The following is a 24,765-nucleotide window of genomic DNA, read 5'->3' as shown; positions in this document are numbered from 1 at the left end:
ACCACACACTGGGGGACTTAAAAGAAATTTATTCCCTCACAGTCCTGGAGACCAGACGTTCACAATTAGTATCTCTGGGCCAAAGTCAGGCGTCAGCAGGGCCGCACTCCCCCCAGGGTCCTAGGGGAGACCCGCTCCTTCTCCTCTGCAGCTGTGTTGGCTGCCACATTCTGTGGCTCGTGGCCACATGGCCCCAGGGTTCAAAGCCAGCACCTTCACACCTGACTCTGTTCCATCTTCTCATCAGCGTGGCCCGTGTGCCACTCTCCCTCTGCCTCCCTCCTGTAAGACACTTGTGATGACATTTAGGGCCCGCCCAGATGACCCAGGGCAGTCTGCCATCTCAGGACCCTTGACTCAGTCACGCCTGCAAGTCGCTCTGTCTGCAGCATAGGGGACGGGCCCAGGACCCAGGCTTAGGGCGTGGACATCTCTGGGGGCCCTGTCCTGCTGACCACCCATCAAGGGCAGTTCAACCTCTGTAACTTTACACTTCTCCCCCCACCTCTGTCCTCGTCTTGACCTTGGAGGGGGAGGCGAGGACGTTTAAATCGCTGCCCCTCCCCAGACAGTCCTGGGGTTTGGGATGAGACAAGGAGGCCCGTGGCCTTTCTGCTCAGCCCTGCGCTGAGCCACTCACCCATCCCTTCCCTCCCCTGCGTTCCCTCTCTGGAGTGTGCTCCCTCCCAGCCCCCGCCGGGCTCAGCGCCTGGAGGAGGAGTATCCCCCCAGCCCCTGGCCTCAAGGAGACAGACAGACAGACAAGGGTGCCGTGTCCTGATGGCCAGGGACCCAGGGCCTGGGGACAGGGTGGGTACAAAGGGAGTGGTGAGGCCAGGAGCGCCCTCCTGGGGGGCTGCCCTACATCAAGGACGGGGCGCTGGGTGGCACTCCCCAGGTGGAGCTGCCAGGGCCAGTGTACCTGGAGCAAGTGGCCACGATTCTCCAAGCAAAAGGTTGCCTGACAGTTCACTGTTATAAACAGCTCTGCAATGGACATTTTGGTACATGAATTCTGTCTTCCTGATCACATTCCCAAGGTCAGATCATCTGGACTCATGAATTTCGAGGAGACATCGGCCCAGGGGCTCCCTGCACAGAATCACAAGCTCCTGAGCAGGCAGGGCCCAGGGAGGATGCTCCGTCCCACTCTAGCTTGACAGAGTCACTGCTCGCTGTGTGACTGGGGGCAAGTCGCTTTCCTCTCTGACCCTCAGGATTCTCATCTATAAAATGATGCTACAAGCACGGGGGGAGCGTGTTCCAGAGTGCACAGGATGGGTGGGCTCCCAACGGCATCCCAGAGAGACCACCGTGCGCCACACCAGCGCAGTTCGCAGAACCCCAGCTAATTAAGCCCCACTGGGTGCTGGGTCTGGGTAGGCTCCGAGTGGCAGCGATAAACGATTCATCATGCAATGGGGAGTGGACAGGGACACTGTCACCACTAGCTGATAGACACAGGGAACGGGGCAGGGGGAGGGGGAAGTCCTCCCTGGGGGACTGCGCATGGCTTCACAGAGGAAGCCGCGGCTCAGTGGGGCCTTAAAATGTGTGCAGAGCCTCAATGTTCCTGCCTCCCCGATTGCACTGAACCCCTGAGTGCCGCCCGTGCACCCCCGGGACTAGAGCACTTGGGGGCATGTGTCCCATCGGGAGCCAGGAATGAATGAGCAAACCGGTGAAGGCGGGAGGGCAGGGGGAGGGAATTCCAGGCAGGGCCGGCTCAAGCGTGACGCTGCTGGCACAACACGCTGTAGGGTGTGACTGGAGCCTGGGCTGCTTGGGGGGTCGATCAAGTAGGGCGCCAGATGGGAGCGTCTCAGTATGAGCAGCTGCTGCCAGACCCCAGGCATCACGCAAGGGAGGACAGGGGACCCACGGACACGAGCCCTCTGGCTTTCCCCGACTTTCTGTCCCAGACACCGCCCAATGGCCTCTGTTTGTGTCACTCCCAGGAGACTCATCAAGCACCAGGAGCCAGTTGCACAGAGTCAGCTTTTAGACCTTTGAAGCATTTAATGCCGTTTGAAGGTCATAGTCCCTGGCGGCAGAGCTGCATCAAGGGTAGAAGAACAAGCCGGTAGAAGAACAAACCAGCTTCTAGAAAGAAGTTGGCTCTCTACGTCAAGAGTCTCGCAAGAGTTTATATTCACTGACCTGCAACTACTCTTTTGCTCGTCCTATTCTTATCTACGTCCCGAGGAAGGAACCGCAGACGCCGCAAACGCTCATGCCAAGGATGCTCACCCCAGGGTGGAGACCGTCGGCACGGCATTCAGTGCTGCGGGACTGATGGACTATATGTGACGCCCTCAGCGTCACAAACCCACTAGATTCTAGGTAGCTATGTAAGTGTGTTTTAAAAAATATTTAATATAAGTCAAACACATAGACTACACAACTATAACGTGAGCACCGTTGGCAAAAATAAGCACAGCTCTGGCCACCCCGGCCCTAGCACTGCAGTGATCCCACCTCCTCCCTCTGCCCCCAGCCCCAGGAATGGGAAGAGCTGGCCCTGTGCCCCCACGTCCTCGAGTGGCTTTTCTGTCCTTCCATCACTACGTGGCAAATCCCCTGAATTAATCACCTCTGTTTTAAACACCTAGAGTAGCTTCTGTTTTGAAAGCATTTTTTTTTTTACTTTTTATTTTGAAATACTTATTGATTTCTAAGAAGTTGCAAAGATAGCACAGTGAGGTCCCGTGTACCCTTCACTCAGTTTCCCCCAGTGGCTGTATCTCATGCAACTATGGTACAATATTAAGGCCAGGACACTGCTGTGGGTGCAACACGTGTCTATTGTTCTGTGTCATGCCATCACACGTCTGGATCCCTGTACCCATCACCACTAAGACTTCCCTGTGCTGCCCCTTTGCAGTCACACCCAGCCCCTCCCCAACCCTGGGGACCACAAGTCTGGGCTGCGTCTCCGTGGGTTTGCCATTTTGAGGTTATACACATGCAGTCACACAGTGTGTGGTGCCTGGGGACTGGCTTTGCCTTTCAGCGCGATGGCCCTGCAATCCACCCAGGTCCTGGCGTAGGTAGTTTGCTCCTCAGCCCTGCTGCGCCGTCGCCGCAGGGTGGGTGGCGTGGTCTGGGCACACCTTGATCCGACTAACTGCTCACCTGGTGCGCTTGGTCGCTGCCAGTCTTTGGCTTTTACACATAAAGCTGCTATGGACAATTATGTACAGGTATGTGCCGACATAAGTCTTCCTTTCTCTGGGAAGATTGCCCAGGAGTCAATAGCTGGGTGCATGTGTAGATTCAGTTTTTCTAAGAAACCACCAAACCATTTTCCGTAGTGGCTGTACAATTTTACATTTCCTGAGAGGATTTTGAGCAATGCACAAATCTAGAAGAAAACCACAAAAATGATCATTATTTTTGGTTGGCATAATGAAATACAAGTTTTATTCCTTGTGTGTATATGTCTGTATCTTCCAAATGTTATGAAATAAACACATATTTTGCAATCAGAAAGATATTAAATTCTGTAAAAATTATTTGATGGAATGAGAAAACTCTCATGAAATCATGTTTCTAAAGATGAAGATACCGCCAGGCTGTTGGTATGATCTTAGCTATAACACACACTCGCACACACTCCCGCACGTACACACTCACACACACAAACACCCGCACTTTCATACATACACCCGAGACTGAAGACCAGAGGAGAGTAACCTGGCGTGAGTGACAAGGACTCACCGTGGCCATTGAGACGAGGGCCCGGGTGTCAGCGTTAGTTTCCCGTGGCTGCCGTAACACACACTCGCAGACTGGGTGGGTTAACAACAACGCAAATGTATCTCTCGCGGTTCATCCAGAGGCCAGTTCAGAATCAGGGCGCGGGCAGGGCTGCGCTCCCTCCAAAGGCTCTTGGCGGGCAGCTCCTTCCTGCCCCTTCCAGTCCCCGTGGCTCCAGGATTCCCCTGACTCGTGGCCGCGTTACCCCAGCCTCTGCCTCCATCTTCTCAGCCTTCTCCTCCTTCCCCTGCTTCTCCTCTCCGTGTGTCTCACAAGGACACACCTGTCATTAGATTTAGGGTCCCTGTGGATAACCCAGAATGATTTCAACTTCCGTACATCTGCAAAGACCCTTTTTCCAAATAAGGGCACATCGCGTGGCTGGGGGCTTGGATGTGGACATATGTCTCTGGGGCCACCATTCAACTTACTACAGGGGGTGGCTTTTAAAAAGATTTCTGCATACCCTTTGCTACTTTCTAAATTATCCATAATGAGAAAGGATAGTTTTTATTATGAGAAGCAATGGGTAATAATGCTACTAATAATAAACAAGTTACAAAAAAGTACTAGTAATTTTTCCCAATTTGAGAGAGGACAAGAAATAGAAAGGGGGAGACAGTTGACAATGACAGGGGGACATCTGGATTCCTGGACCCACCACCACAAAGACTTCCCTGTGCTGCCGGATGAGGGAGGGAGCCAGGTCCCCCCCAGGTGTCAGGACACCCCTCCCTATTCCCTCTCCGCTACGTCCCTCTCCCCACCAACCCGCCCATCGCACAGGGCTGGACACTGCCCAGAGAGCAGCCGTGTCAGCGAGCTGGGTGACATCATGGCTCAGGCATTTCCCAACTGTGCAGGGACAGGGCTGGGGGCAGGTGGCCAGGACTACAGGGACAGGGGTGGGTGATGCAGGACCTAGGGGAGCTGCAGATGGGAGGCTGAGACCGTTTACTGAGCACTGTCTGGGCAGCACTGTGTGGGCCCAGGTGAGGTGGTGCCGTATCTCCCTTTACAGCTGAAGGGACAGCAGCTCAGACAGTTGGACCTTCTGGTCCAGGCTCATGGCTGGTGAGTGGCAGGGCTGTGACTTGGGCTTGTGTCCAGGCACTGTATGCAGCAGATGTTGGCTGAGCTACGCTGGAAAATGTGTCCCTTCATCTGTCCTGGAAATATGCAGTGGTGCTCAACAAATGTCCCTGGATCCCGTCTCCCCAAGGGCAGAGCTCATGTTTCAGGTGTTCCTGTGTTCCAGTGTCCAGCCCAAAGGGAGGGACCCCTGGGGTGATGACCGAAGGCTCCAGGGGATGGTCCCAGGGCAGAGCGGGGTAACCTGAGCCCTGGCCTACAGTGTCACTTGCTCTCTCTGTGATGGGGCAAGTTTCACGCCCTCTCTGGGCCCCCACTTCGCCGTCTGCACAGTAGAGGTGGATGCTCTCTGAGGCCCTTCCATGCTCTGCTCCTCTGAGCTGGGGTGATAAACGGAAAAGCAAGTTTTCTTGCCCCTGGCTCATCGGCAGCCGGGCCTTCCCGGAACTGTAAATTAGCTCCCAGCTCTCAGCATCCCAGGCCACGCTCCCCCCCCCCCCCCGGGCCCAGCTAAAGGCAACCCACCTCCCCGTCCCCTTTCCCTCTAGAACAAACCAGGCCAGCAAGTCTGGGACAAACTCTCACCCAGGCCCTGGAAATGGGCCTCGGGGACCAGGACTGTTTGCCCAGTTGAGACAGTGATGGACATGGAGGTGCTACTACACTCCCAGACAGAGCAGCACATGCACACACACACACACACACACACACACACGCATGCATGCACAAACCACACAGGCATGCACACACATACTCACACACGCATACACATGTGCCGGCATGCACACACCCAAAGCAATACACATGTACCACATGGACACACACACAACACAGAGATGTGTGCAATACACACACACGTACCCACACAATGAACACACACATGCATGCATACCAACACCATGTGTGCATGTGCACATACACCACACAGGCATGCACATGCATACCCCCCACATGATATGCCTACACATGTGGACACACACACACCACACATGCACACACTGCACATGCAGGCACCCGTATGCTTGCACATGCACACATAATACACATGCTTGCAAACACTGAGACAAAGCAATATACACTTCCATATGATAATTTTATTGAGGACATAGAAGGAAATGTTGTTATTCTTGGGATTTCATGCCCAAGTAGTCAAAGTTGAATTGTAATGTTGTCTATAACTTACCCTAAATGGGTCAGAAGATAAAAATTTGAGAGAGGAGAAAAAATAAAGGTGACTGAATTGGAGAAGTTGGTGAAAATACATGGGTATTCAATATACTACTCATGCAGCTTTTCTGAAGATTTAAACTTTTTCAAAAGTAAAAGAAACTGGAAAAAGCTTACATTGTGAAAACAGGAGTAGGCTGGGGATGTGTCAGGCAAACTAGGAACTAAGATCACCTTCTTTACACAGCATATGCTATGTGTCAACTGTTGTCCTAGGTTCTGGATACAAAAGCTAAGGCAACTTTTTCTTTTAAAGGAGCTCATCACATAGAGGAAAAAACGGGTTAACAGATGTGAAATTTGTTGTAGAGAAAGCGTTTTCGTGTCCCTGTGGATTTTGGTCATTCTGAACAAATTTTTGCTGAAATTTGAGATCTGTACTAACAGACCAAACTATGGAAAGAAATTTAGAACTGTATAAGCAGGAAATGAGAGTTCCAGAGAGATTTACCTAACTCCAGAGGTTTGTGTTTATATTATATTTCAAAAGGGGATCAGGTCTGGGACTTTAGAGACATCTCTGTGTTGTAAAGCTAGAAACAGTGGACCTATCTGGCTGGTGGAGAGATTTATTTACATAGTACAGGTTAGAGTTAGAATCCAGGATCCCTCCTCCTATTATACTTTTCAGATTCTCTCACTAGGAGAGTTTATCCATATAAGCAGCTGAAATTTATTTTTAACCATTCTTGCCTATGATAAAGGCTGTACACAGAGGATATTTCATCTGGCTTTCATTGCATTGCCCCAGGGATAAGAATTGCAACAGCACTATTGGTTGCAAACAAATAGAAATCTGTCTCTGATTATAAAAACCTAGTACATGCATTCAGGACAAAGTTAATGATGATGAATGTTAAAAACCCAACAGAAATATATTAGCAGTTCTGTGTTCTAGTAACACAGAGAAGGGAGCTGCTACTGTCCTTCAGGATTTGGTCTGGATCTTGAAGACTTACTAGCATTACAGACAAGAAAGAAAAAGGGTTCTCATAACAGTTCCCAATAAATGTGCATTTGAATTGGAACAGGTGACATATTTCACATTTTAAATTTATGAGGTAATACCTGTTCTTGTCTCTCTTCATCTTGAAGGATTGTGTGAAAAGACCAACATAACAGTAGATATTGCTTAGCAGACATTTAGGGAGACAGCAGGAACAGTAGCGAGCATTCATGGGCTTCAGAGCCAGTCACATGTGAGTTTGAGCTCAACTGTAGGAGCTTGGACCTGTTAATTCAACTCCGAGTATCAGTTATAATAGCTTAAAAATGAAATATTAATGTTTAAATCAAAGAGATGTTGTCAGAAGTAAATGAAATAACCTATGTGAAGTGCTTAATGTAGCATGTAGAAATAATCAGTGCTAAATTTTGAGTATTTGTTCTCTTTCCTTCCTTTTAATCCTTCCTTTTACCAGTTTGTAAAAGGCCATCACGTTACAGGAAAAAGATGTCGACTAATTCTAGGACATTATTTCTACTATTTACCTGTCTTTGCAAATATTTCATTCTTGAAATTGAGCTTTTTATACATTGATCTTATGGGGCGAATTGAGTACACATCGTGACCTGTAAAGAGTGATTCTGCTTGAGTGAGTGGAATTAGGCTTTTGAGAATTCTTAAAAGAATCACAGAAATTGGAAACATTTATCAGTTATCTACGTTCAGGATTGCAAATGATCTGAGTTTACTAGCCACATTCTAAACTGTTTTTAGGTCAAAACAATTAAATTAAAAGAGAAAATGCCATTTTATTTTTCTTCATTCATTTACAGATTTATACACTGTATGGAAATATATAGGTATTCCAGTGGAACCTTTTCTCTGAAATTTCTACAGATACACAATGTGAAAAACAAAAGATATGTAGATATTTCCAACTACTTCAGAAGTTTTTTTCTTTTCTTTTCTTTTCTTTTTCTTTTCTTTTTCTTTTTTTTTTTTTTTTTTTGCTGCAAAGATGATTGTAACTTTCTTAGCAGTAGTAAAGTATCATTTCAAACTGAGACCACCACAGAGGAGCTGCGAAACCCAGACTTCAGGCATTCCTTATTTTCAAAACTAAGAACTTCTGAGCTTTCAGAATGATTTTAGTTGAATAATATTTGGTTGGTTAGGAGCTGAAAATCATTCATAATCTGCTGATTACATGGGATAATGTTTGTTTTTTCTCCCATCATTGTTTATGGCATAACACCCATGGATAGAAAATTCCTCTGGACAGAAAAGAGAGTCATGTGTGCACATTAAGGAAAGAACAGAAAGAAGACCACTAAGGGCAGTGATATAATTATTTTAAATAATTTTTTTATGTAAGACCAGGTGAAACAAAAATATATACTATCACAAATGTATTGACTATGTTTTCCATGCTATTATTTCAAAGTTTTCTGATGTAGTAAAACAGTCTGATTTTCCATAAATATATTGCATTAGCTGGATTAGCCAGAACCTTCTATTTCTATTTGAGATTATAATCCAACCAAACGGAGCTTCATATGTGATGTTTGAATTGCTATGAATACCCAAACTATTTGAAGGAGTGTTCAGTTCACTTTCTAGAGCAGGAGAACAACAGGTTAATTTAATGTTATGAATAGTAGTCAATCATTATCAACCTGATTACCTCAAGTTTTTGTCCTTTTGCTCTGTCTTTCCTCATCATCTCCGTGTGAGAGACCTCTCATTTAATTGCAACTTAAAGAAATTAAATGGCGGGGGGGGACTAAAACATTTTAAATTGGTCTTTCCATCAACCCTGGATCTTTTTACTGTGATGGAGCCAAGAAATCTGTTTCTCCTTCTGTTATGTCACTAAAAATTTCAGGATGGTAGAAATATTCTGATATATAAATGATTTGACAGAAAGATCCTTAAGTACCTAGATCCAAAGGTTTTCCATTCTGAAGTTGGGATGAGAACATAATCCATCTGCTGGATCCCTCGCTTAAAATATGTATGTCTGAATACTCTTCCTGTAATTGCTCCTAAATTTATCTTCCTTGATAGTTACTTTAAAAGATTTCCTATTGAAAGATTTTTTTTTCTGTTGCAGTATATCAAAAAGGTTTTTTTTTTTTTTTTGCTGGCAAATTAATAAACTCTTTCTTTCTCTTCAAAAAAAAAAAGTTGTTTTACATCTTTGTAGTCACCAGCATGAGTCTAGTCAATTTTTATCTTCGTGATATTTATTTGTTCTTTCAATAAATATTTAGTAAGGACTTACTATGTGATTAGCAGTCTTTGCCCTCAAGGAAATTGGAGGCTAGTGAAAGAGACAAAGAAGTAAATACTGTGCATTACGTGCCATGAAAGAGGTAAAAGAGCACATGGAATGAACATCTAATTCAGTTGAGGGAGTCAGGGAGGACTTTTGGGAGGAGGTAATGTCTCCGTTTGTATCTGAAGGATGGGGCAAGTTAATTTATGAAGAAGTGGAAAGAGTGTTTCAAAAAAGGGAATAGGATGTGCTAGTTGAGCTAGTTAATCAAGAACATGGTTTCCTTCCCAGGAATCCCACTGCTAGGTACATATCCAATGGAAAGAAAATCAGTATATTGAAAAGATATCTGCATTCCCATGTTTATCACCACACTATTCACAATAGTCAGGATTTGGAATCCATCTAAGTGTCCATCAACAGACTAATAGATAAAGAAATTGTGGTACATATACACAATGGAATATTATATACCCTTAAAAAAGAATGAAATCCTGCCATTTGTAACAATGTGGATGGAACTGGAGAACATTATGTTAAATGAAATAAGCCAAGCACAGAAAGATAAATCTCACATATTCTCATTCATTTGTAGGAGCTAAATATTAAAACAATTGATTTTATGGAGACAGAGAGTAGAATTATGGTTACCAGAGGATGAGAAGAGTAGTAGGGAGGAGGGTACAAAGTAGGGATGGTTAATGTGTGCAAAAATATAGTTAGATAGATAGAATGGACAATATTTGGCAACACAACAAAGTGACTATGAATGATAAATTAGGATATACTTTAAAATAACTTTTTAAAAGAGTGGAATTGGAATGTTCTTAACACAAAGAAATGATAAATTCCTTAGGTGATAAATATCCCAATTCCCCTGTTTGATTAATGCATATGATATGCCTGTATCAAAACGTCACACGTATCCTATAAATATATAAGTATTATATACCCATAGTAATTAATAATAAAAAAGTTTTTAAAGAACGTAGTTTTCTTCTTAGAGTTTTTACAGTGCTAATCTTAGTAAGTTATTTCATATTTGTATTACTAATTTATTACTCATATCTGAGCAAATGATAAGGTTTAATCAATCATTTTACATTGTTAGAAGTTTTTCATAATTTAAGGTTCAAGTGGTACAAACAATGAATCATCTTTGTTATAACAGAATTCAAATTTTTAAAAAAGTGTTCTGATATAAACTAATATAGCTGGCACTATATGTCAGAATATACACAAAGCACATATGATAAATGGATTCCATCAGATTACTTTTCGTCCTAGAAAACTATTTATCTTGATTTTATAAACTAAAAACACTAGGTAAGGCTTTTGAATAGCTGGACATGATTTTTCTTCACTTAGTCTTGCATGTGTGCACATTTAATCAGCTCATTCTATAGTAGTTTACATGAATTTGCATAGGCAACTGGTGTGTCATTGCTTGTCAGACTTATACATCCCTAATTATAATGATTGTTCTGCCTTTTACAAACCATATTTAAAAAGGCTGTATAATGAATTAAATAAAGCTTATTGTGAAATTTATTAGCTGTAGTCCTGATCTATTTAACTGAAAGAAAAAAACAGTTTGAGGAAAGGAATTAACTAACACACATGGACAGAGCCATTAGTTATGGAATGGGCCTACTCTTTAAAATGTTTTGTCAAACCAAATGTTTCAAGTCAGTGAGTTCTGCTCCTTCAGGGGAATTTCCCTGAAGAAATGTAGCATTTTGCCTCCACCAGTGGTACCATATTTACAGGCTTATTCTGCTTCCTCTTAAACTAGCTTACATAAACAAACAGCTAAATGTATTCAAATAGTAGATGAGCTAGAACATTTAAGGACAAGCAACACTATATTGTCTGGGTTTCTTTCCCAAGATGAAGTTTATCGAACCATAAATTTTGCCTGGTGAGTTACTCCTATGTATAACTTGGAAATTCTGCCTTTGTCAATTTCGCCTCCCCTTGCTTTTTGCATCCATTTCTATGTCCTAAATATTCATATCTGTTAGCAGACCCTGGACTCCTAGACACCCTCTTGAAATCTTATATGCTCTTCTGTGTTGGCCCAAAACCCTGAGTATCTCCCTGCAGGTTCTTACCATAATATTGGCATGACTGTACAAAAAGCAAAGGACTAATTTATATGATGTTCCAAGAATTAATATATACAGATATGGGGCACATAACAACATTTCAGTCAATGATGGATGGTGGTCCCATAGATTATAATGGAGTTGAAAAATTTCTATCACATAGTGATGTGGTAGTTATAATATCTTGCCAGAATGCATTGCCTTTTCTATGTTTAGAAACATTTAGATACACAAATACCATTGTGTTAGTTCACAGAAAATTTAAAATCTTATTAAAAGAGATTCAATGTAATTTATAATTAAATAAATGCAAATCAGAACATCAGTATATTTTTTTACCTACCAGATTAGCAAACATTCAAAAAGTTTAGTAATATCTAATCTTGAGGAAGTTAAAAACAATAATTTTCATAAACTGTTGGTGAACATATAAACTGATACAACATTGTTTTTGGCAATTAGCAGTATTATTCAAATTTTTAAAATGTTCAGTCTTTTACTCAATCCTACTTTTAGGATATAATCCTCAATATAAATTCACATAGTTTAATTTGTAACAAAACAAACAAAAAAAGAACAAAAAAACCCAGAAACAATTTAAACTGTAGAACATGCATTTAATTCAATACTCTGAAGCAATTAGAAAGATATGTATGTTTTTTTTCTTTTATTGATATATAATAATTTCCATATTTATGAGTACATGTGAGGTTACATGCATAGAATGTGTTATAATAAAATCTGGGTATTTGAGGTACCCATCACCTTGAGTGTTTATGGCTTTTATGTGTTGATATCATTTTGAGTTCTCTCTTCTAGTTACTTTAAAATATTGTTGCTAAGAATAGTCATCCTAAGTCTGCTATCAAATATTAGAACTGATTTCTTCTATCTAACTGTATGTTTGTACCCATAACCAACATCTATTCATCCCTCCCTTCCCTTCATCCACCCTTCCTAGTCTCTGGTATCTATCATTCTATTCTATATGCCCATGAAATCAAGTTTTCTAGTTCACACATGAGTGAGAACATGCATATTTGTCTTTCTGTGCTTGGTTTATTTCACTTAACATAGTGATCTCTAGTTCCATTCATGTTGCTGCAAATGATAGGATTTCATTCTTTTTATGGCTGAATAGTATTCCACACACATCGTATTTTCTTTATCCATTTGTCTGGTGACGGGTGCTTAGGTTGATTCCTTATTTTTGTTATTGTGAATAGTGCTTGTAATAAATATGCAAGTGCCGATATCCTTTTGATGTACTGATTTCTTTTCTTTTGGATAAATACACAATCGTGAAATCGCTAGATCATATGTAGTTCCATTTTTAGTTTTTTGAGAAATCTCCATACTGTTTTCCATAGCAGTTGTACTAATTTACATTCTCAGCAACAGTGTAAAAGAGTTCCCTTTTCTTTTCATCTTTGCCAGCATCTGTTATTTTTTGTCTTTTTAATAATAGCCATCTAATTGGGCTGAGATGATATTTCATTATAGTTTTGATTTGCATTTCCCTGATGATTAGTGATATTGAGCATTTTTTCTTATATCTATCAGCCATTTGTATGTCTTTTGAGACATGTCTGTTCATGTCCTTTGCACTCTTTCCAAAACACGCCTTATCACTACAATCACCTGGGATTCTTACTAAGCACACAGATTTCTGATCCCAACGCAAACTTATTGAATCAGACTTTCTAAAAGAGGGTAATTAATATGTTTAAAATGTGCCCCAGGTGAATTATATGATTAAGTCAGTTTGAAAATGCTGGTAAAATTGGTTTTATTCCATAGCAGTGGTTTTCAACATGTGATTTCTGGTCCAGGAGCACAACATCTTCAGAAAACTTGTTAAAAATGCAAAGTTTCAAGGTCCTTATCAGACCTAATGCAACAGAAATTCTGGAGTGGGGCCCAGCAATCTGTGGAAATATAAGCCTTCCAGGTGATTCTGAGAAAGACTAACATGTGTAAACCACTGTTCTACAGCTTTCAGAATGATGCCGAGTAACACCTGAGTGTGAGTGTTCCTACAACAACTCTAAAGTAAAAAGTGTAAATAACCAGGAGATGTTAGACTCTAAGACAGATAAACAGATTTTTAAAATGGATTTTGACATTGTCTCTGTAAATAATATATGAACCCACAACTTTGGGATTTTCTCCTACTGGGAAGAGGATGCTATTGTCAACTGAATGGTTACTACCTGCTCAGCACTGATTAAGCACATTTAGTATATTGCAATAATCATCAAACCCCATTTATAGGTGAGCACTTCGTGGAGGAGTTGGAATTTTGTGGGACCTTCGAAGGTAACTAGTGTTTCAACAGGTAAAAGTTGGGAAGAGAAAATTAATTCAGGGCAGAGGAAAGAGCATTAGCAAAAACAAAACCAAAGAAAACTAAGTTGTATTGGGACAATAGTGAATGGTGTAGGGCAGTGGGTCTCAAACTTTATCTCGATAAGTTACACTTAGGACTTTTTTAAACACTGGGCTTCAGCCCCAGAGTTTCTGATTTAGTACATCTGCGGGGAAGCCCAAGAATTTGAACTTCCAGTACTTTCCCAGGTAGTGCCGAGGTTGCTGGTCTAACTACACTTTGAGAATCAGGTATAGTGTGTTTAATGCAGGTTGATGGTAAACAAATATCCACAAATATTAGTATATAGGGCAAGATTACAGAGGGTATGAATTCATACCAAAAATTAATGACATCTTTTATGTATATATGTATTTATTCATTTGAATTTCATTTAAATGAGGACTAATGAAAGGGCCGTGGTCATTCTGGACTGTTCTGATGTAATATGCTAGATTGGGTCAGGTAAGGGGAGACTGAGACAAGTTCCAAAATTACTTAACTTCAGTCTACCTACCCTACTGCTGCTACTCCCATTCTTCAGTTCCTCATCATTATCGGATGACATATCAAATTTTTCAATTTTGAACATAAGCAAACTAATCAGACTACAGTGTGACTGATAATTATTTACTATGCCTTAATTATTTGCATTTTGAAGGTGATACATATTAATCTTAATTAACTTTAACTGTGGAACTCCAGCTACTGTAACAATGTTAAAAGAAAAATGTCAAACTGTGTGCATGTGAGGCAAAAGGAAAAATACTTTTTTTGGGTGGGAAGGCTTCCTTGGAGGTTGTTTCCAAGACTAATTCTCCCCAGCTGTTTAACAGTGCAGGGTTTCTTTGCGGTAGGTTAGTCCCACTGAAATGTGTTCTGCTAACCAATCAGCTGTGGTTGACAACTATGCATGGTAACCTAGTTTTAGTTAAGATTCGTACTTTCAGAACCTATTTAGTTGGAGTGTTCATGTTTCTTAGATGGTAACGGTTAAGGCTATGGCACACCAGTTTTTAGTTTGTATGTGAAAATATTCCGATATCTATGTAGTATTGGTCTTTCATTCTTATTTTAAATTCCATGTGCAAATTCTGCTTTTATTGTAAGTTTCATGAAATCCTTTATGAAGTTGGTGGGGATATAAGTAAGTAAAACATAGGAATATCATCATAATAGTGTTGTCTTTTATTTGCTCTGGTTCCAGTTATCACTTCAATTCCATATTATACAGACATGTAAAAAAAGAAAAAGATAAAGAATTTGCTTTTTTATAAGAGAATGTTACTTTCTCAATGAATGATCCAATAAATAAAAATCTTCCAACAGAATAACCTGGCAGAGGTATTATTTGGCTCTGTAATGAATAGCTTGCTTGTCTGCAGTCACATTCCTCTTGCCATTGCTGTTTCAAGGAAATCAGAGAATACTTTAGGAGACAAAGCTGTGGTCCCCAACACCCAGGCCTGTGTACCGGCACCAGTCTGCAGCCTGCCAGGAACCAGGCGGCACAGCAAGGGGTGAGCTGCGGGTGAGCGAAGCCCCACCTGTGCCCACCCCAATACCCTATCTGGCCTGCAGCACCGCAGGAGCCCAGCGCCCCCATCGGATCAGCGGGGGCATCAGACCCTCATAGGAGTGTGAACCCCACTGCAAACTGCTCATGAGAGGGATCCAGGTTGGGCGCTCCCCATGAGAATCCAAGGTCTGATGATCCGAGGTGGAGCCGAGGTAGTGATGCCCCCTCAACACGCCCCCATGAGCAGAAAAACTATCTTCCTCAAAAACCAGTCCCTGGTGTCAAAAGGTTGGGGACCACTGCAAAAGGGGACCATCAAGAGAGGGACACTGGAACTTTATCCAGGAAAACAATATTGTAGTGGCCAACAGTGAGAAAAGGACAATACTTTGAAATACACGAAATTACCAAGAATAGTGACAACTAGATGAAGATCAAGAGCTAATTGTTTGAAAGAGATGACTAGAATAAGACAGAAAGGTAATGCAAAATGAGTGACCCGGAAATTAAAATAATTGAAAATAGACTTAGGAATGCAATAAGTGGCCAATTTAGCTATATTGCTCAAGTGTGTTGAGACTGATAAATGTAAGAACACCATTTTTTTGACTTATGATAATAAATACCATGGTCATTAGACTTATTATTTTCTCTTCTCTGCAAAGTCAGTTGAAAACTACTCAAAGGCATAAGTATACACATACATAAAACACACCCAATATAATATTTTACATTGTAGAGAAATAACAACAATGAAATCAATCTTATCTATTTTCTGACTGGTAATGTATTTTAAAATGTATCAGAAATGCTGCTGCTGCTGATAATTCTATTTCACTATCTCAGAAAATTGATACATGAGCTTTCCAGCAACACCATCAGGCTGATTATGTCAGTGATTAATTAGACTTGATTGAGATTTGAGTATTTCAAATGATATTTTACCAATACCATTATTTTCTGAAATAAATTGCTATCAGTGATACTTCTCTTGTGTCTTTTCATCTTTCAGTATGGAGCAAATATAGAAAAGCACAGCACACGTAATAGTTGGGGCAAGGTCAGTGTTTAAATCAGGGTATAAATCTCAGGGTATTTCATCTCTAATGTCATTTTTTTGCCATTGACCTCTGGGGAAAAGGTTAAGATATCTACTTTCAGCCTACAGGGATCTGTTACCCTTTGGTTTTCGGTTTATGCTGAGAACACTGAGAATGATGGCACTGTCCCAGGAGAATAATGAAACAAATATTTTTAAAATATGCTATTGAAATTGCTACTGAGTATATAAATATAATAATATGTATTTCTGTCTTTTCTTGTAAATGATATATAAATGGTATCTTTAATTTTTTTTTTACTATTTTTATCTGTCATGGTACTAGTCACTCAGTGAATGATATTAGAAACATAATGCAAAGGAGAAAAAATAATGCAGATGTATAGTTTCAGGATGATTAGAAGTGAAAAGAAACTCAAGCGATCATCGTGGGTGATATGCATAAAAGCATGGGGTTTGTATCATGGTGTGCTAAGTTTGTAATGAAAGCTCTATCACTTATTGGCCACATGACTTTGGATAGTGTCTCAGTTTCCTTAGTTATAAAATGAAATTCTTCAAATCTAGTGTCTTACAGTGAGCTCCCCCAAAAGTAGAGTCTGAGTAAAGAAGGTAGGTGCAGGTAACTTATTTGAAACGCGATCCCAGGATGCAAGAGTAGAAAAGCAGGGAAAATGAGACTGAGAAGGGAAAAGCCAACAGGATAATGGTTCATTATCGAGTTTTCTACTTAAGTAACAAGGTCTTAATTCCACCAGGACTTCCGAGAGTGGTTCAGAATGCCTCCTAGAAATGCTGCTCCGAAGGACAAGAGGCTGGGGCATTCGTTCCCTACTGATTGAGAGTTGTCCCCAGGGTCATTAATTCCTTCAAAATTTCAGGTTGCCTTTGCAAAGGATCCCAGCTGGCTCTTGAAGCTGTAGAGGCAGAACAGTGGAGATATGTGAAAATCACTTAGTGCACATAAAACTGTCCACCAGAGCTGCAGCAGAAATCAGAGATAGGTAGGTCAAAGGGATGTGTGGCATCAAAAGTGTATAAAGTTATTTGAAATATTTAATGTGAGTGTGTAATTAAGGTGCTTGATACTTTGTGGGCACTTAAAATGTTTCCTTTTCCTTTATTTTAAAAATGGGAGAAGACTTTAGGGGAAGTATTATTCAATTTCATAAAATTATTTAACCTCATAACTGGGTCTGGACCCCATGTCACCTGACTCCAAAAATACTTCATTCCTTTTGTTGGTATACCACCATAAACTTGGCCTTAGGGCATAAAATTGTGTTCTTATTGCCCTGTCTTCAATCAAGCTTAGAATAAATGCTGACATATTATTTGTAATGGTCTGAAATTTCTACCTACATCCTTCCAAAGAAGGAACAATAAGGAGGATACCGTTAACATAAATTTAATCTTGTAAAAGTGTGATTAGCTAACCACATGGTTTTAATCATGAAGGAAATAGATAATTTTTTGAAAACACTTTTACTATCTTTTGAACTTAAGGTAGCACTCCCCCCCCCAAGAGTGGTGGAAAAATATTGACCCTTGGCAAGGAAAGACACTGTTTGGGTTTTTGTTTCTGTTATTTTTTTAGTGTGGCTTATAGCTTTGACTGATTCTCAGATTTTTGTTTGTTTTGAAGTCCACTGCTTTTTCCTTCACTTATTCACAGTTTCCATTAATCTATTTCTGTATGTCTACATTTCAAAAACTTGTTGCAATAGCTCTCTTCTATCCCACAGACTGGCCTACAGGTTTGCTATATACTCTTCTTCTCTCCCCCTACCCTACCACCAACCTGTCTACCATAACTGGGCAGATAACTCTTTCCAATCTTTGTCTTAGTATTTTGTTTTTACTCTCTGAGCCAAACTATATGTCAGGCAGTTAACTGCTCAATTTCCAAAGAATTTATTCATATTCATTTTGTCCCATTCTTGAATGTAAATTTAATGATTGCATTACTATACTGTATAAAAGGGAATAACCAAAATGATCAGGTAAATAGAGAGCTTTAATATTGTGATGCTAACATTATCAAATCAGTTCTTTTTCCTGAGCATGAAAGAAAACTACATTTCCCAGCTTCTTTTTCAGTTAGGTAAGGCCATGTGACTGAGTACTAGTCAATGGAAATCAGTGGAAACAATGTCAGGCCTTTCACGCCTAGGCTATAAAAACCTCTCAGGCCGGGGCGGTGTCTCACGCCTGTAATCCTAGCACTTGGGAGGCCGAGGCGGCCAGATTGTTTGAGCTCAGGAGTTCGAGACCAGCCTGAGCAAGAGCCAGACCCCATCTTTACTAAAAATAGAAAGAAATTAGCTGGACAACTAAAAATATATATAGAAAAAATTAGCCAGGCATGGTGGTGCTTGCCTGTAGTCCCAGCTACTCGGGAGGCTGAGGCAGGAGGATCGCTTGAGCCCAGGAGTTTGAGGCTGCTGTGAGCTAGGCTGACGCCACGGCACTCACTCTAGCCCGGGCAACAGAGTGAGACTCTGTCTCAAAAAAAAAAACAAAACACCTCTCACATGATCCTCGGTGTTCATTTCCTATTTGTCAGTGCAATGCCAATACCTAAGGAGACTCAAGAAGCCACTTTTTGATAGCAGAAACTGAAGCAACTTTAGCCATTGAATAACTGGGGGGAGCAGCAGAAGTTTCTCCTCCCCACTCCTAACTAAATGCAGTCTAATCTGTTATATAAATGAGAAATAAATTTACATGATTTAAAGTTTATGAGTTTATTATAACAGTTATCCGACCTTAACTAATGTGGAAATATTACCTTATAATTGAAAACATTTCACAGAACATATTTATGTATTCACTTGACTGTTACTATTTAGTATGATGTATTTTTATACCTATTTTCAAATAAAGGAAATGAATTAAGTAGTGTTATCGAGGGTTTTGTGTCAAGTACCAGATAGATTTATAGGACTTAAAACATTAGACAAATATCAACTATTGAGGCAGGCAATTGGTTGAATGAAAGCAGTAAGATAAGACAAAGGGGTCCACAATATATAAATATCTAGTCAGGTAGGAGACATTAAATATAATGGCTGATCCTGGACCAAATATATAGTATTCTCTTCTGTGTATTGGAAGAGCAAGGGTAGGCCAACAGTGTGGGAATGTGTAGCCGAAGGAAATGATGCATCCCCCAGAGATGCAGCTCATTCCTGATTAAATTAGGTTAGAAGGCTAGGCCTTTGGGGAGATGCTTACACTAAATGAAACTATGCTAATACATGCTGCATTCCCAGCCACTAGATAAACAGTCAGCTCTCCAAAATTATATCCTTCCTAGGTGACTCTGAGGAATTCCTGTAACAATCTGCCATAACGGGACAAGTGCAGTTCAAAAGTTTGAAAATTATAAAATATGGTGCCATGTGAGGATAATGAAATCTCTGGGAGCCTGTGCAAGCTAGCTGGTAGGGAGTCAAATGTCCTGTGGCAGAATCCAAGGTCCTTTTCCAGGGTTTGGCATCCCCTAGTTGCAATTGTCCCCTCCAGTTAGTTTCCAGCTATTCTCTGGAAGCAATACAGGGCTCTGTGGTTGACTGGGTCCTCTTACAACAATGGCAGACCTATTTGTCTACCTTGTGCCAATATCACAGTGTCTTAATTGATATAATACTATAATGGCTTATATGTGGTAATAGTAATACAGTGTAATACAGTAATAATAACAATACCCCTGTACTGTAATAATAAGTTACAGAAACTATTGTGTTCTTTCTTTGAATTCTTAGGCTAATAGGAATGTTAACACTTATTTTGATCTTCTAACCAAATCAATAATAATATTTCCATTTCAATACTTAATCCACTCTGCTGCTTAGTTATAACTGATGCTTTCATTGGAGCACTGCCTTTCACATGTTCCATTATTCTCATTTTATCCTTTATAATTGTTCTGATAGTCGAGCGACTGAAGCCTAATGCTTTCCCAATGAATGACGGCTTCCGGCCTTTCTTCCAATGCTTAATTATTTCTACTTTTGTTTGCATTGTAATCACCTTTCTCTTCACTGAAGGCTCACCTGGACTTGCAGTGGAATTTCACCTTGGATACAGGGTCATAAGAGTAAACACAGGTATGGCTTTGATTTCATTATGGTTTTGATTTGCATTTCCTGAATTATAAATGACATTGAGATTTTTTTTCTGTGCTCATTGGCCATTTGTATATCTTCTTTGGAGAAATATCTATTTGGATCCTTTGCCCATTTTTATATCAGATTATTTGTCTATTTATTTTTTTAGTTGTGAAAATTCTTTCTATATTCTAGATAGAAGTCTTTTATCAGATATATAATTTGTAAATATTTCCTCCAATTCAATGGGTTGTCTTTGCACTTTCTTGTTAGTGTACTTTGAAGTGAAAAGTTTTCATTGTCCGTAAAATCCAATATATTTTATTCTTTTGTCACTCATACTTTTGGTGTCATATTTAAGAAAGTATTACCTAATTCAAGGTCACATAGATTTACCCATGTTGTCTTCTAAGAGTATCTCTTACATTTAGATCTATGGTCTTTTTTTTGTATTTATCTTAGTTTTTCATATTTTTGGGATACATGTGATATTTTGATACATGTATACAATATGTAATGACCAAATCAGGATAATTAGAATATTCATCTCTCCAAAAATGTCTTTTTTGTGTGCTGGAAACATTATAATTCTTCTTTAACCTATTTTGAAACATACAATATATTATCATTAACTATAATTTTCCTACTGCATGGTTGAATACTAGAACTTATTATTTCTATCTAACTGTATTTTTGTACCTATTAACCAAATTTCTCTTCATATCTCCCCTCCCCTCTTCTTTTCCAAGAGTCTGGTAACCAGCATTCGGCTTTCTACCTCCGTGAGATCTACTTTTTTAGCACTTACATATGAATGAGAACATGCATATTTATTTTTCTGTGCCTGGCTTATTTCACTTAACAGAATGATCTCCAGTTCCATACATGTTGATGCAAATGACAGGATTTTGTTCTTTTTTGTGGCTGAATAATATTCCATTGTGTATATATACACCATATTTTCTTTAGCCATTTATCCACTGATAGACACCTAGGCTGAGTCCATGTCTCGGTTATTGTGAATAGCGGTGCAATAAACACAGGAGGGCAGATGTCTTTTCCATATACTGATTTCCTTTCTTTCAGATATATACCCAGTGGTGGGATTGCTGGATCATATGGTAGTTTTATTTTTAATTGTTTGCAGAACCTCCATACTGTTTTCCATAGTGGGTATATTACTTTGCATTCCTACCAACAGTGTATGAACATTCCCCTTTCTCCACATCCTCACCAACATTTGTTATTTTTTGACTTTTTGAAAATTGGTATTCCAACTGAGGTGAGATGATATCTCATTGTGATTTTAATTTGCATTTCCTTGACGATTAGTGATGTTGAGCATTTTTAATATACCTGTTAACTATTTTCTTTGTGGAAAGTGTTTTTGATTACTAACCCAATCTCTGTGCACTATATAGGTCTATTCAGAGTTTTTCCTTTTTTTGAGTCAGGTTTTGCATTTTTTGTGTTTTTAGGAATCTCTCCATTTTGTCTATATAGTTTAATTTGTTGGCATAGAATAGTTCATAGCATTCTCATATACAAAGATTCGTAGTAATGTCTACTCTTTCATTCCTGATTTTAGTATTTTGAGTCCTTTTTTTTTTTCATTTGGTCATTATAGGTAAAGACTTGTCACTTTTGTGGATCATTTTAAAGAACCAACTTTTAGCTTCATAGCTTTTCTCTCTATTGATTTTTTGTAATCTATTTCATTAATTTCTGATCTAATCTATTACTTCTTTCCTCTGCTTCCTTTAGGTTTATTTTATCTGTTTTTTTCTAGTTTACAAGGTGGAAGGATAACATTGATTAGAGATCTTTCTTCTTTTTTAATATAGGCATTTCCAGCTATAAACTTCTCTATGAGCATTGCTTTTCCTGCATCTTGTATGTATTATGTTGTAATCTCACTTTCATCCTTCTCAAAATATTATATAATTTCCCTTGTAATTTTTCCTTTGACCCATTAATTAGGAGAGTATTCTTTAATTTTCATGTATTTGTGAATTGCACAAAATCCTTCTGTTATCAACTCCTAATTTCATCCCAATGTGGTTGTAGAACTCAATTTGTATATTTTTATCCCTTTTAATTTTACTGAGGCTTGTTTTATGGCCTAATATATGATCTATTGTAGAAAATGATTTGTGTACATTGGATATGATATATATTCTGATGTTTTGGGGTTCAGTGATTTACAGATGTGTATTATATCTTGGTTTATAGTGTTGTCTAAGAACTCAATTTCCTTGATTATCTTCTAAATAGTTGTTCTAGCCACTACTGAATGTGGATATTGATGTATTCAGCTGTTATTGTTGAATTGTCTATTTCTTCTTTTGAGTCTGTCAATTTTTGATTTATGGATTTTGTAGTTCAGATGTTAGGTATGTATGTTAATAAATGTTAATTTGTCTTCATAAATTTTTATTTTTATCACTATAAAATGTCTTTTTTCTATAGTTATTTTTTCTTAAAGTTTATTATGTCTGATATTAATATAGCCACTCTAGCTCTCTTTTGGGTACTTTCTGCATGGTATATATTTTTTCCATCCTTGTATTTTCAACCTATCAATGTCTTTTATAGAAAGCATGTAGTTGGTTCATTATTTTTAATCTACTCTACAAAATTTTGCCTTTTCATTGGGGTTTTTTGTACATTTACAGTTGATGTAGTTACTACTTAATATGGAAGAATTTACACCTGTCTTTTGCCATTGTTTTCTGTATGTCTTATGACTTATTTGTTTCTTTAATACCTCTGTCACTGTTCTTTTGTGTTAAATAGACATTTTCTACTATATCATTTTAATTCTTTTGTCTTATTTACTATATTTCCTGAGATGTTTTCTTAGTGTTTTTTCTCAGATTACATTTAGCATCATAATTTAAGACAACTAGATTTGAATTAACACCAATATAATTTCAATAGCAGTGACAAAGTCAGTTTTTGTTTATCTGTGACTGTCTCAATTTCACCTTCATTTTTAAAAATTTACCCTTCTTTCCAAGTTTTATTCCAACAAAAATAAGATTAAAATGTCCATGAAAATAATCATCATTACAATAAAGTATTCAGAAATGACCAGCATACAATTCAGAATGTGATGTTTTGCACAAGTTAAAAAAAAATTCAAAGCTTTCTCAGGTTGGAAGATTAGGAAATCTTTTACACAGAAATTGCACCCTGAATGAGTTCTAAAATCCCAATATTTTGTCTTTTATTTATCTTTTTATTTATGTTCTCTTTCTTTCTTCTCATGCTTAGCTTTAGTTTCTTATTTCTCATGGTTTTTGATCAACTATTCCACTTTGTTTTGAGAACTCTGATTATGTTTTTTCATTCTTTCTTGTTAATATGGCAATTTCCACTTTTTCAGCAGTTTGCTAACATTCATGTCCTTATTTAACACTTTGATAGCTAAACCAAGTTCTGACTTCAAAGTCATTTCTTCTTCCTTTCATTCTTGTTTTAACACTGACACAGATGCAGCACTATTATTTCCAATGCATAAGGTTTTCCATTACCCATAATTTCCATTAGAGCCGCTCTGATACAGATGAAAGCCATGGTCGTTATTCTAGCCAATGTACAGTAATGCAATACCAAAGGGACGTTTTCCTCCGGACTGTGTATAAGCTTGTTTGATATTACACAGTGCTGTAACCAACTGCTCATAGGAATTGGCTTCTGAAACCATTATAAATACTTTTTTGAGCAATGAGCCTTGGTTTATTAGTCAGAACATTAGCATTTCCTGCCACACTGCAAGCCATGTCCTCACTGAGTCCATAAATATTTTTGGAGAAAATGATTTCATCAAGAGGCTTGTGGATGTTGTGTCTTTCTGCTGCAAGCAAAACATCATTGCTTGAGAAAATTCCTGAACAGGTGCCTGCATGTTTGATGCTTCCATGGTACATTCAACTTGGTGCAAGTGACCTTCTGGAGAAAATACAGTGGTCTTGGAGTCATATCCTTAAGACATCTATTTTTTTTGTTTTTACAATAAGCTCTTTTCAAAGGATGAAGGACATCTTTTTTGAACTTTGTATAATTCCAGAGGGAAGACACTGAAGAGTCAAGATCTACACAGAGTACTTTACTCTGCCAAAGAAAAAACACTACTACTGCCCAGCTATCCACTTCTGTGATAATATGACCCATGTTTGTGTGTGGAACCACCTTTCTCCTTAATTTTTGAAGGTTATTTTTGCTGGATATAAAATTCTTGGCTATTATTTCAAGCACTTTGAATATGTTATCCCATTGCCTTCTCAACTCCAT

At 39.3% G+C, this 24,765-nt stretch overlaps 1 pseudogene; it reads right to left on the bottom strand.

Moving 5' to 3' along the window:
* Positions 1–23,698: 23,698 nt before the first annotated feature.
* On the bottom strand, positions 23,699–24,466 carry LOC123629846 (annotated as a pseudogene).
* Between the last annotated feature and the right edge of the window lie 299 nt (positions 24,467–24,765).

This window comes from Lemur catta, unplaced genomic scaffold, assembly GCF_020740605.2.
Source record: "Lemur catta isolate mLemCat1 unplaced genomic scaffold, mLemCat1.pri scaffold_53_ctg1, whole genome shotgun sequence".
NCBI classification, from domain to species: Eukaryota; Metazoa; Chordata; class Mammalia; order Primates; family Lemuridae; genus Lemur; species Lemur catta.
The sequence above is the reverse complement of the archived record's forward strand: the minus strand, read 5'-3'. Positions and strand labels throughout refer to the sequence as shown.